The sequence below is a fragment of the Macaca nemestrina genome, chromosome 5 (assembly GCF_043159975.1).
Source record: "Macaca nemestrina isolate mMacNem1 chromosome 5, mMacNem.hap1, whole genome shotgun sequence".
NCBI classification, from domain to species: domain Eukaryota; kingdom Metazoa; phylum Chordata; class Mammalia; order Primates; family Cercopithecidae; genus Macaca; species Macaca nemestrina.
Genome location: NC_092129.1, coordinates 48061978 through 48075042, shown reverse-complemented (window position 1 = coordinate 48075042; position 13065 = coordinate 48061978). Strand labels below are relative to the sequence as shown.

At 36.5% G+C, this 13065-nt stretch overlaps 1 protein-coding gene across 6 annotated transcripts in view; it reads right to left on the bottom strand.

Moving 5' to 3' along the window:
- The window catches only part of LOC105465752 (androgen induced 1), a 275445-nt gene that overhangs the window by 199323 nt on the left and 63057 nt on the right, over positions 1-13065 (bottom strand). The gene's annotated exons all lie outside the window — the stretch shown is intronic.

The following is a 13065-nucleotide window of genomic DNA, read 5'->3' as shown; positions in this document are numbered from 1 at the left end:
AGACATTTACAACTTGCTAGTATAGAGAAAGTTCATCTTTAAAACACCACTTCCATTTTCACTCACCTCGGGACAAGTGCAAAACATGTGTGGACACACACATCTAAATAGAGCCCGACAGAAAGCAATATCAACGATCAAACTGGCAGGACCATTATTTTAAAGCATCACGTCTATGGTTTGTAATGGTTTCTACTATGTCAAGTCTAAGTCAGGTCTATGGCTTCTACTAGTCAATATAATTAGTGAGTTTTAACAAACATCTAAGAAGTGAAAACAAAAGGGTGAGGATGGTCTGAATAATAGGACAATTCAGTCTAAATGTAAAAAACTTTCCTATGCTTTCATCTCTTACATTTAGATAGTTCTTCTACCAAAGGAAGTGGTAGGAAGTGGGTCCTTGAGTCATAAAAAAAATCGACTGCATGTAATAATTAAGGCTGATACGAAACAAGTTTTTGTTGTCAAACTTGAACCAAATGACCTCCTACTCAGGTTTTTAGTATTTATCGAAATAAAATATTTCCAAAGTAATATAAACAGAGATGTCCATACCATTTCTCCAATCCCTCCCCCCCCCACAAAAAAACTACAGGTTGTACATTCCCCAAATCAATTACAAACGGAAGCATTTAGATCAGCTATGTTTCATTTACTTGGACTATGGCAGAGGGAGAACACTGCAGGCACCATACTGTAATGCAGCTAGGCAGATGATCATTCAAATTATGGAAAGGGCAGAAAATGTATCTCCTGTGCACAAAGTCATACCAAATTAGCACCAAGGATACATTCAGGAAAATTTTTCTGGCTGTTTTCCTACTGAAAATAGTTTACAGATTATATCTTTGTAAAAGACACAATTTTACTCATTGGCTCTTTAGAAAAGATAGCAAGTACCTTTTTTGGTAAATTTCCTCATTGGCAGTAGAAAAAGTCTGCGAACTCTCTGTGGATAGGGTCCTCACAAGGGAAGAAGGATCCTAAAATGTATTTGGTTCCATCACTTAGCACAGCACTAGAACACTGAAATTGTTAACCTAGGCTTTCTGGAGTTCACCAAATCTTACTATTATTAGTCAGGCTTAGCCAGAGTAATGTTCTATGTTTCCTCATAACATAGCCTTTCTTTAGCTTCAGTGACTTAAGGTTTATTGTCATTCTTTCTACAGCCAGAAAAACCAGAGTAAGAGAAGCTAAGACTGCCACAATTGAGAACGACACAATAGAGGTGTTGGCAAGAGTCATGTTTTGATAGCTAGAAATAACTTAAATGACTCAGGGAATAATTTCATACTTAGAAAAAATTTCTATTTTCTATTTTTTACATACTTCTATTCATATCTTTCTATTTTTCATATCTTAGGACTTTAGATATTTGAATCTCTATGTTGACCCTAATAGAGTTTGATTAAACTGGAGTGACCCTACCAGGGCATAATAATCTTCATGCTAATCTAGCTAGTAAACATAAAAAGGTGACTACTAACCAGGGAAATGCAAACTAAGACCACAATAAGATAGCATTTCTCACCAGTGTAATTATTTACAATTTAATTCTGACAATACCAAGTGTTACAAAGATGTAGACCAACCAGAAAGCTTATGGTAGGAATGTAAATCTGGACAACCAGTTTGAAAAACAACTGACAATATCTACAGATGCTCTTCAACTTATGATGCAGCTATGTCCCTATAAACTCATAGCAAACTGAAAATATCTTAAGTTGGAAATGCATTTAATACACCCGACCTATGGAATAGCATAGCTTAGCTTAGCCTATGTAAAATGTGCTCAGAACACACACATTAGCCTGCAGTTGGGGGAAGTCATCTAACACAAAGCCTATTTTATGATAAAATGTTGAAAATCGCATGAAACTTATTAAATATTGTACTGAACATGAAAAACAGAATGGTTTCATGAGTACTCAAAGTATGGTTTCTATTGAATGTGATCATGTTCACACTAGCATAAAGTTGAAATATAATAAGTCAAAAATTCTGAGTTGTGGATCATCTATAGTAATTTAAAGGTTTGCCTTCATACCGTAAACAACTAGACATACTCTATTTATTTATTGATATAATTATAAAGGGCATTCCCTACAGAAACTCTCATACATGTGTACTAATCATATCTACCAAAGGTTAATTTGAGTGTTCATTGCCTCAAAAAAGTTGAAATAACTATATATTTCTTTTTTTTATATATATATTTTTTAATTATACTTTAAGTTCTAGGGTACATGTGCATAACGTGCACGTTTGTTACATATGTATACTTGTGCCATGTTGCTGTGCTGCACCCATCAACTCGTCAGCACCTATCAACTCGTCATTTACATCAGGTATAACTACCAATGCAATCCCTCCCCCTACCCCCTCCCCATGATAGGCCCCGGTGTGTGATGTCCCCCTTCCCGAGTCCAAGTGACCTCATTGTTCAGTTCCCACCTATGAGTGAGAACATGCGGTGTTTGGTTTTCTGTTCTTGTGATAGTTTGCTGAGAATGATGGTTTCCAGCTGCATCCATGTCCCTACAAAGGACACAAACTCATCCTTTTTTATGGCTGCATAGTATTCCAAGGTGTATATGTGCCACATTTTCTTAATCCAGTCTGTCACTGATGGACATTTGGGTTGATTCCAAGTCTTTGCTATTGTGAATAGTGCCGCAATAAACATACGTGTGCATGTGTCTTTATAGCAGCATGATTTATAATCCTTTGGGTATATACCCAGTAATGGGATGGCTGGGTCATATGGTACATCTAGTTCTAGATCCTTGAGGAATCGCCATAATGTTTTCCATAATGGTTGAACTAGTTTACAATCCCACCAACAGTGTAAAAGTGTTCCTATTTCTCCACATCCTCTCCAGCACCTGTTGTTTCCTGACTTTTTAATGATCGCCATTCTAACTGGTGTGAGATGGTATCTCATTGTGGTTTTGATTTGCATTTCTCTGATGGCCAGTGATGATGAGCATTTTTTCATGTGTCTGTTGGCTGTATGAATGTCTTCTTTTGAGAAATGTCTGTTCATATCCTTTGTCCACTTTTTGATGGGGTTGTTTTTTTTCTTGTAAATTTGTTTGAGTTCTTTGTAGGTTCTGGATATTAGCCCTTTGTCGGATGAGTAGATTGCAAAAATTTTCTCCCATTCTGTAGGTTGCCTGTTCACTCTGATGGTAGTTTCTTTTGCTGTGCAGAAGCTCTTTAGTTTAATGAGATCTCATTTGTCAATTTTGGCTTTTGCTGCCATTGCTTTTGGTGTTTTAGACATGAAGTCTTTGCCCATGCCTATGTCCTGAATGGTACTACCTAGGTTTTCCTCTAGGGTTTTTATGGTATTAGGTCTAACATTTAAGTCTCTAATCTATCTTGAATTAATTTTCGTATAAGGAGTAAGGAAAGGATCCAGTTTCAGCTTTCTACTTATGGCTAGCCAATTTTCCCAGCACCATTTATTAAATAGGGAATCCTTTCCCCATTTCTTGTTTCTCTCAGGTTTCTCAAAGATCAGATGACTGTAGATGTGTGGTATTATTTCTGAGGACTCTGTTCTGTTCCATTGGTCTATATCTCTGTTTTGGTACCAGTACCATGCTGTTTTGGTTACTGTAGCCTTGTAGTATAGTTTGAAGTCAGGTAGCGTGATGCCTCCAGCTTTGTTCTTTTGACTTAGGATTGTCTTGGAGATGCGGGCTCTTTTTTGGTTCCATATGAACTTTAAAGCAGTTTTTTCCAATTCTGTGAAGAAACTCATTGGTAGCTTGATGGGGATGGCATTGAATCTATAAATTACCTTGGGCAGTATGGCCATTTTCACGATATTGATTCTTCCTATCCATGAGCATGCTATGTTCTTCCATTTGTTTGTGTCCTCTTTTATTTCACTGAGCAGTGGTTTGTAGTTCTCCTTGAAGAGGTCCTTTACATCCCTTGTAAGTTGGATTCCTAGGTATTTTATTCTCTTTGAAGAAATTGTGAATGGAAGTTCATTCCTGATTTGGCTCTCTGTTTGTCTGTTACTGGTGTATAAGAATGCTTGTGAGTTTTGCACATTAATTTTGTATCCTGAGACTTTGCTGAAGTTTCTTATCAGCTTAAGGAGATTTTGGGCTGAGACAATGGGGTTTTCTAAATATACAATCATGTCATCTGCAAACAGGGACAATTTGACTCCTCTCTTCCTAACTGAATACCCTTGATTTCTTTCTCTTGCCTGATTGCCCTAGCCAGAACTTCCAACACTATGTTGAATAGGAGTGGTGAGAGAGGGCATCCCTGTCTTGTGCCAGTTTTCAAAGGGAATTTTTCCAGTTTTTGCCCATTCAGTATGATATTGGCTGTGGGTTTGTCATAAATAGCTCTTATTATCTTGAGGTACGTTCCATCAATACCGAATTTATTGAGCGTTTTTAGCATGAAGGGCTGTTGAATTTTGTCAAAGGGCTTTTCTGCATCTATTGAGATAATCATGTGGTTCTTGTCTTTGGTTCTGTTTATATGCTGGATTATGTTTATTGATTTGCGAATGTTGAACCAGCCTTGCATCCCAAGGATGAAGCCCACTTGATTATGGTGGATAAGCTTTTTGATGTGCTGCTGAATCTGGTTTGCCAGTATTTTATGGAGGATTTTTGCATCAATGTTCATCAGGGATATTGGTCTAAAATTCTCTTTTTCTGTTGTGTCTCTGCCAGGCTTTGGTATCAGGATGATGTTGGCCTCATAAAATGAGTTAGGGAGGATTCCCTCTTTTTCTATTGATTGGAATAGTTTCAGAAGGAATGGTACCAACTCCTCCTTGTACCTCTGGTAGAATTCAGCTGTGAATCCATCTGGTTCTGGACTTTTTTTCGTTGGTAGGCTATTAATTATTGCCTCAATTTCAGAACCTGCTATTGGTCTATTCAGGGATTCAACTTCTTCCTGGTTTAGTCTTGGAAGAGTGTAAGTGTCCAGGAAATTATCCATTTCTTCTAGATTTTCTAGTTTATTTGCATAGAGGTGTTTATAGTATTCTCTGTTGGTAGTTTGTATTTCTGTGGGGTCGGTGGTGATATCCCCTTTATCATTTTTTATTGCGTCTATTTGATTCTTCTCTCTTTTCTTCTTTATTAGTCTTGCTAGCGGTCTGTCAATTTTGTTGATCTTTTCCAAAAACCAACTCCTGGATTCGTTGATTTTTTGGAGGGTTTTTTGTGTCTCTATCTCCTTCAGTTCTGCTCTGATCTTAGTTATTTCTTGCCTTCTGCTAGCTTTTGAATGTGTTTGCTCTTGCTTCTCTAGTTCTTTTCATTGTGATGTTAGAGTGTCAATTTTAGATCTTTCCAGCTTTCTCTTGTGGGCATTTAGTGCTATAAATTTCCCTCTACACACTGCTTTAAATGTGTCCCAGAGATTCTGGTATGTTGTATCTTTGTTCTCATTGGTTTCAAAGAGCATCTTTATTTCTGCCTTCATTTCGTTATGTACCCAGTAGTCATTCAGGAGCAGGTTGTTCAGTTTCCATGTAGTTGAGTGGTTTTGATTGAGTTTCTTAGTCCTGAGTTCTAGTTTGATTGCACTGTGGTCTGAGAGAAAGTTTGTTATAATTTTTGTTCTTGTACATTTGCTGAGGAGTGCTTTACTTCCAATTATGTGGTCAATTTTGGAATAAGTGCGATGTGGTGCTGAGAAGAATGTATATTCTGTTGATTTGGGGTGGAGAGTTCTATAGATGTCTATTAGGTCTGCTTGCTGCAGAGATGAGTTCAATTCCTGGATATCCTTGTTAACTTTCTGTCTCGTTGATCTTTCTAATGTTGACAGTGCAGTGTTGAAGTCTCCCATTATTATTGTATGGGAGTCTAAGTCTCTTTATAAGTCTCTAAGGACTTGCTTTATGAATCTGGGTGCGCCTGTATTGGGTGCATATATATTTAGGTTAGTTAGCTCTTCCTGTTGAATTGATCCTTTTACCATTATGTAAAGGCCTTCTTTGTCTCTTTTGATCTTTGATGGTTTAACGTCTGTTTTATCAGAGACTAGTATTGCAACCCCCGCTTTTTTTTGTTCTCCATTTGCTTGGTAAATCTTCCTCCATCCCTTTATTTTGAGCCTATGTATGTCTCTGCGTGTGAGATGGGTCTCCTGAATACAGCAGACTGATGGGTCTTGACTCTTTATCCAGTTTGCCAGTCTGTGTCTTTTAATTGGAGCATTTAGTCCATTTACATTTAACTATATATTTCTTAATAGTTGACTGGATAAGTAATTGTATTATATTCATACAATGGAAATCTAAACAAATATAAACATTTTATTTTCACAGCAAAATGTTAAACCAAAAAAAAAAAAAGGAAACCAGGAAAGAATAGTATGTTCCAACACAATTAAAATCAATTTCAAAAAAACGAAAAGATAAATTTAAGGATGCAGGGATATGAAGTAATATATGAAGAAATGCGTGGGAATTAATAACATTTCATTAAGGTACCTCTAGAGAGAGAAGGATAAGATTGGAGGAAATATTATCCATACAGGGCCTCAACTGTACAAATAATATTTTATTTCTTAAGTTGGTTATTTGGCACACTGAAATTGATTGTATTCTTCTCTCTCTATTTCATTGGTGCAAAATATTTCCAAATAAAAGTTTAAAGAGAGTGGTTTTTATTCTTTTGAAATATAGCTGGTTAGCTTCTTGCAAATCCTTCCCTTCTAAGTCAATATCCCTTAGTTTTAAAGATTGACAAAAAATAGGATTTGGGAAGCTCAAAAAGCCTAGTTTCTGAATTACATGTAAAATTTCTGTGGAATTTTGGTTTACAGGCAAAGGAAATAGAATATTGCCTTGGTACTGATAAAGCATAAATACCTGGAGACCACTGAATTGTTTTATGCAGCCTGGAAAGCAAGGAAACATGATGGAGGATAAGTCCAAGAAGGAAAGTTCTGGTTAAAGCTATTGCAATGCCTTCCAAAGACAAGTGAATTCACTACTAGTGTTCACCTAAAAACTCCATGATACAGTAACTGGACCAGGTTTGCCTTCATACCATAAACAACTAGACATTTGAACTAAATATATGAACCAGCCTTTTCAGATATTGGACTTTTTACTCAGCAGTCAGTCAGATAAATCTCTTTTTAAAGGGTTTACCAGATGAAATCAAGTCCATCTTAGATGATTTTCCTTTTTCCATATGAAGTAATGTTGTTACAAGAATAATCATATTCACATTCTTCCCAAACTCTACTGGAGGGGAATACACAAAGGTTAATGTCTTTGGGGGTCATTTCAGAAGTCTATCTACTACAAGCAATCGGCTAAACAATTCTCAAAGCTCATTCAAGATACAGATGTATTCCAGTTCTGACTAATCACATAGGAGAGGGCTTATTGGCTACAACAGGCATTCAGTAGAGACCCAAGAAATCTCATGCCTACATAGCGGTACTAACATAGCCCTGGAATAAGGCTAACATAGATCCACCCCAACAATACTTAAAAATAGCCCTCAAACAAAGAGAAAAAAACTGTTCTACAAGTAGTTTAAATGCCTATTAAAAACAAAATTCTACATTCTTTAAAGGAAGATAACAAATTACAGACATTCAATAACATAGCTCACAATGGTCATCATCCAATAAAAATTACTGAACATGTCAAGCAGTAGAAAAATATCCTTAACCATAAGAAAAGCCATTCAATAAAAACAGATGTAGAAATAACAGAAATATTAGAATTGGTAGACAAGGGCATTAAACAACTAAATTAAATCAGTTCAAAAAGTTAAAGGAAGACATTAAAATAGTGAGAGAAATAAGATATTAAAAAGAATCAAAGTTAATATTCAAAAGTTAAAAAAATCTGAAATCAAAAAGTCACTGTATGGAAATAATAGCAGATGAGACACTGAAAAAGAAAAGATTAAAAACTGAATACATAGAAAACATGAAACTGTCCAAAATTAATCACTGAAAGAAGAAAGACTTTAAATATTAACAATCTAAGTGAACTGTGAGAAAATATCAAGCAGTCTAACATATGTGTATTGGAGACAAAAAGGAGAAAAGGGTGGTCAGATAGGAAAAAAAAAAAAAAAAAAAACTGAAGAAATAATGTCTGAAGTTTTTCCAACTTTTCTGAAAACTATAAACCCACAGATCCAAGAAGCTCAACAGTGGAGTATACACAAAGAAAACCACATCAATGACCAGTGTAATCAAATTTCACAAAATTTTGATAAAGATGGACATTTTAAAGCCACTGGAGGGGAAAAAAATATCACCATACAGAACAAAAAGAATTAACACATATTTCTTGTGTAAAATGATCCAAGCCAAGAAACAATGAAACAATATCTTTTAAGTTTTATAAGGGAGAAAACACTGTCAAAGGTGAAAGACTTCAGATAAACAGAAATGGAGAGAATTAATTATGATTAGACTTTCACTAAACGATATATGAGAGGAATGAAGAAATGATATCACATATGGAAATCTATACAGATCAATGACAATTGTTGAAAAATAGATGTGGATAATATACACATGAAAATAAATATAAAAGATTTTTACTTTTCTAATTTCTACATTTATTAATGATAATTAACTAAAGCAAAAATATAACTATTTTATGAGGTTTTAACAATATTTAGAAGTAAAATTTATAATAACAACAGCACCAAGGACAAGAAAGAAAGAATGGACAGTATACAGTTGTTAAGGTTCTTACATTACATATAAAGTTGTATAATTTCAGTTGGCAGCAGACTGTGATAAGTTAAATATGCATATTGTAAACCACAGATAAGCCATTAAAAGAATAGAGGTGATTAGCCAATGTATTAGTTGTCCACTGCTGCATAACAAATTACCACAAACTTAGCAGCTAAAACACCAACAATATATTACTTCTCAGTTTGTAGTTCAGGTGCCCAGTAAGGTTACTCTAGGTTTTATGGTTAGGGTACCACAACACCAAAATTAATGTGTTGGCCAAGCTAGGCCCTTATGTGTCTGAAAGAAAAGATCTACACTCAAGCTCATTCAGGTTGGTAGAATCCAATCCCTTGACATTGTGAGACTAAGATTCGTGTTTCTTTACTGGCTGTTGGCTAGGGTCACTCTCAGCTCCTCGTGTCTGTTCTCCAGTCCTTGTACATGGTCCCTTGCATCTTCAAAGCCAGCAAGAGAATGTTGAATCCTTCTTATGCTTCAGATCTCTGACTTTCCTTTCTGCTTTCCTCATCTCTCATTGGCTTGAAAAAGTTCTCTGCCTTTAAGACTTGTGTGATATAATCAAGCCCACCTGGACAGTGTTCATTTCTTAAGGCTATATATCATAACACAATGAAAGGAATTATATCTCATCATATTCACAGGTTCCTGACATTAGTGTGAAACATCTTTGGGGGCCATTTAAAAAATTTGGTCTCCCACAGCTAATAAGCCAATAGTGGAAACAAAATGAAATACTAGCAACATTAAATTAATTCAGGAAAAAGTCAAAAATTGGGGGAAAGGAAGAAAGAATAAATGGAACAAAAAGGAAACACTAAGATATCAGACTTAACCCAACAATGTCTGTAATTATACTAAATATAAATGGTTTAAGCTCTCCAATGCAAAGGCAGGGATTATCAGATTGGATTTTAAAAACCAAACCAAAACAAAAAAGCATGTAAGTATAAATGTTAAGTTGGTTAAAAGTAAATGAATGCAAACACTAACCATCAGAAAGCTGAAGTAACTACACTAATATTAAAGTAGGTTTCCAGCATGTTCTCACTTATAACTGACAGCTAAATGATGAGAACACACGGACACAGACAGGGGAACAACACACAGTGGTGTCTATTGAGGGGTGGAGGTGGGAAGAGGGAGAGGGTCAGGAATAATAACTAACGGTACCAGGCTAATACCTGGGTGATGAAATAATCTGTACAACAATCCCCAGTGACGCACATTTACCTAAGTAACAATTTGCACATGTACCCCTGAATTTAAAAATTCTTTTTTTTTTTTTCTTGAGACAGAGTCTCACTCTGTCACTCAAGCTAGAGTGCAGTTGCAAGATCTCAGCTCACTGCAACTTCTGCCTCCTGGGTTAAAGTGATTCTCGTGCCTCAGCCTCCCCAGTAGCTAAGATTACAGGGATGTGCCACCACACCCAGCTAATTTTTGTATTTTTCATAAAGATGCGGTTTTACCATGTTGACCAGACTGGCAGGTTTCGAACTCCTGACCTCGTGATCTGCCCACCTCAGCTTCCCAAAGTGCTGGGATTACAGGTGTGAGCCACCATGCCCAGCCTCAAAAGTTCTTTTTATTAAGTAGGTTTCCAGAGCAAGCTAAGCATACAGTAGGGAACACTTTTTTCTCTTTCGAGCCTTCATAGTCAGCTACACTGTAGAGATAAATTTTTCTTTGTGAGACCTTAGATTTTTCTACTTCACAAACCTCAGGATAGCCAGGGACTCAATAAAAAGATCACTTTAAATTGTTTTAAAGTATATATCAGCCAGGCGTGGTGGCTTACGCCTGTAATCCCAGCACTTTGGTAGGCTGAGACAGGTGGATCACAAGGTCAAGAGATCAAGACGATCCTGGCCAACATGGTGAAACCTCATCTCTATTAAAAGTGCAAAAATTAGCCGGGCATGGTGGCGCGCACTTGTGATCCCAGCTACTCGGAAGACTGAGGCAGGAGAATCACTTGAATCCAGGAGGCGGAAGTTGCAGTGAGCCGGGATCATGCCACTGCATTCTAGCCTGGTGACCAAGGGAGACACCGTCAAAAAAAAAAAAAAAAAAAGTATTTATCTACATAAGGAATATTACCAAAAATAATGAGGAACATTTCATAATGATAAAAAAAATCAGTTAATCAAGAAGACATAATGATCTTAAATATAGATGGACCTAATATCAGACCTCCAAAATAGAGGAAGAAGAATCCAATTTAACTAAATTACTCAATAATTTTTTATATAAATAAGTAATTTACTAATTCTTGGGAAATAGTTGCTTTTATAAAGATTTAAAAGAAAAGGAATAGGAATAGGAAGGAACTTTAACATGAAAAAAAGGAAAAAAACAGAATCTCGAATTCTAGGAGAGGGAAAAAACAAGATAATTTCTGCAAATCTAAATGTAATAGTCTAAGCAACACTTTCTCAGATTTATATAATTAAGAGTATGTACAAATGAAGTCTTAACGCTTTTCTACAGTTGATTGATCTTCTTACCCAATGGTGTCATCTAACACAGCAGTTCCCTCACTCTCTGTAGACCTCTCTGCTTGTTCTCCCCTACTTGGGACTATAGTACGGCCCCCACCTCACCTGAACTGCTAAGAAGACTTCCCCAAAGAGTGTACATGGAGGTCAGGGGAAGGAGGTACTACAAAATAATTTTTTCCTATTTTCTTTTTTTTCAGATGGAGTCTTGCTCTGTTGCCCAGGCTCAGGGCAGTGGCATGATCTCGGCTCACTGCAAGCTCTGCCTCCCGGGTTCATGCCATTCTCCTGTAGCTGGGACTACAGGTGCCCACCACCACATCCAGCTACTTTTTTGAATTTTTGTTAGAGATGGGGTTACACCATGTTAGCCAGGATGGTCTCAATCTGACCTCGTGATCCACCTGCCTCGGCCTCCCAAAGTGCTGGGATTACAGGTGTGAGCCACCACGCCCAGCCATTTTTTCTTATTTTCTAAACACAAGGAGACAAAGAGGAAATGTTTGGGTTTTGTTACTGTTTCTTTAATTCACATTGGTTAGTCCTCAAAAGATAATGTCTAAAAATTATGAAACAGTCTATCCTTCTCAGGAAAGAAGCATAAACTTACTTTTGGTTATTTGCTTATTTAAGAAGCAGTTTGCCAATACCATTAAAACACTTGAGGTTTCTGTCACTTTATAAGAGTTTGATTTGAACTGACAGTTTACAAATCCCATTACAGACATTTTATGTGTGTTTTTCTGTTGCCTACACGAATCCTGCTGACCACTGCAACTTAAAATTCATTAAATTAACTGTTAAAAATGTAAAAGTTATATGGAGATGCACAAGTGGATCTTAAGCAGGATTACCTTGAAGTATTATTCAATTCCAGCCATTCTGCAGAGCTGGCACTTCCAAACCATCAACTCAGCATGACACACATATACACCATCTGGCTTTGGGTTCTTAGCAGGCTAGTTGCTCTTATTATTTTACATTGCATGTAGAAATGAAGTGGTCAAATGTATCATGTCTCTCCAAGAAATATAAATAGGAATAGATCAGAACAACAACAACAAAAATCCCAGGATTACTTTGGAGTCACTCAGTATTCATTTCTCTAAAATCTTCTCTACTGTTTAATTCCTTCTCCATCTTTTTTCTACACCTCCTCAACTCTCCCTGTCAGGAAATCATAGCTGACTTACTGAGTCATTTTAGATTTTAAATTCATTTTCGTAAGTATGGAAGTGTACTCAAATTCCATTCATGTCTTTATCTTTTTTGAAATGCACAATTGGTTTTGATTAAATTAATTTGATATTCTATTCTTTTTCTTCTCTGGAATGCACTAAACTATTACAATCCTGTTTGTACTATAGGACAAATTCATTAGACTTCTACCATTTATTCCTAAAACATATGTGATATAATTTATCCAGAATTACTTTTATTTCATCCCATTACATCATCTTCAATATCCTCAACTAAATTTAATTTTGGCTGGGTGCGGTGGCTCACACCTGTAATCCCAGCACTTTGGGAGTCCAAGGCAAATGGATCACTTGAGTCAGGAGTTCCAGACTAGCCTGGCCAACATGGTGAAATCCCATCTCTACTAAAAATACAAAAATCAGCTGGGCATGGTGGTGGTGGTGCGTGCCTGTAATCCCAGCTACTTGGGAGGCTGAGGCATGAGAATCGCTTCAACATGGGAGGTGAAGGCTGTAGTGAGCCAAGATTATACCACTGCACTCCAGCCTTGACGACAGAGCAAGACTCTGTCTCAAAAAACAAAACAAAACAAAAACAATAACAACAAAATAAAACAAGAAAGGTC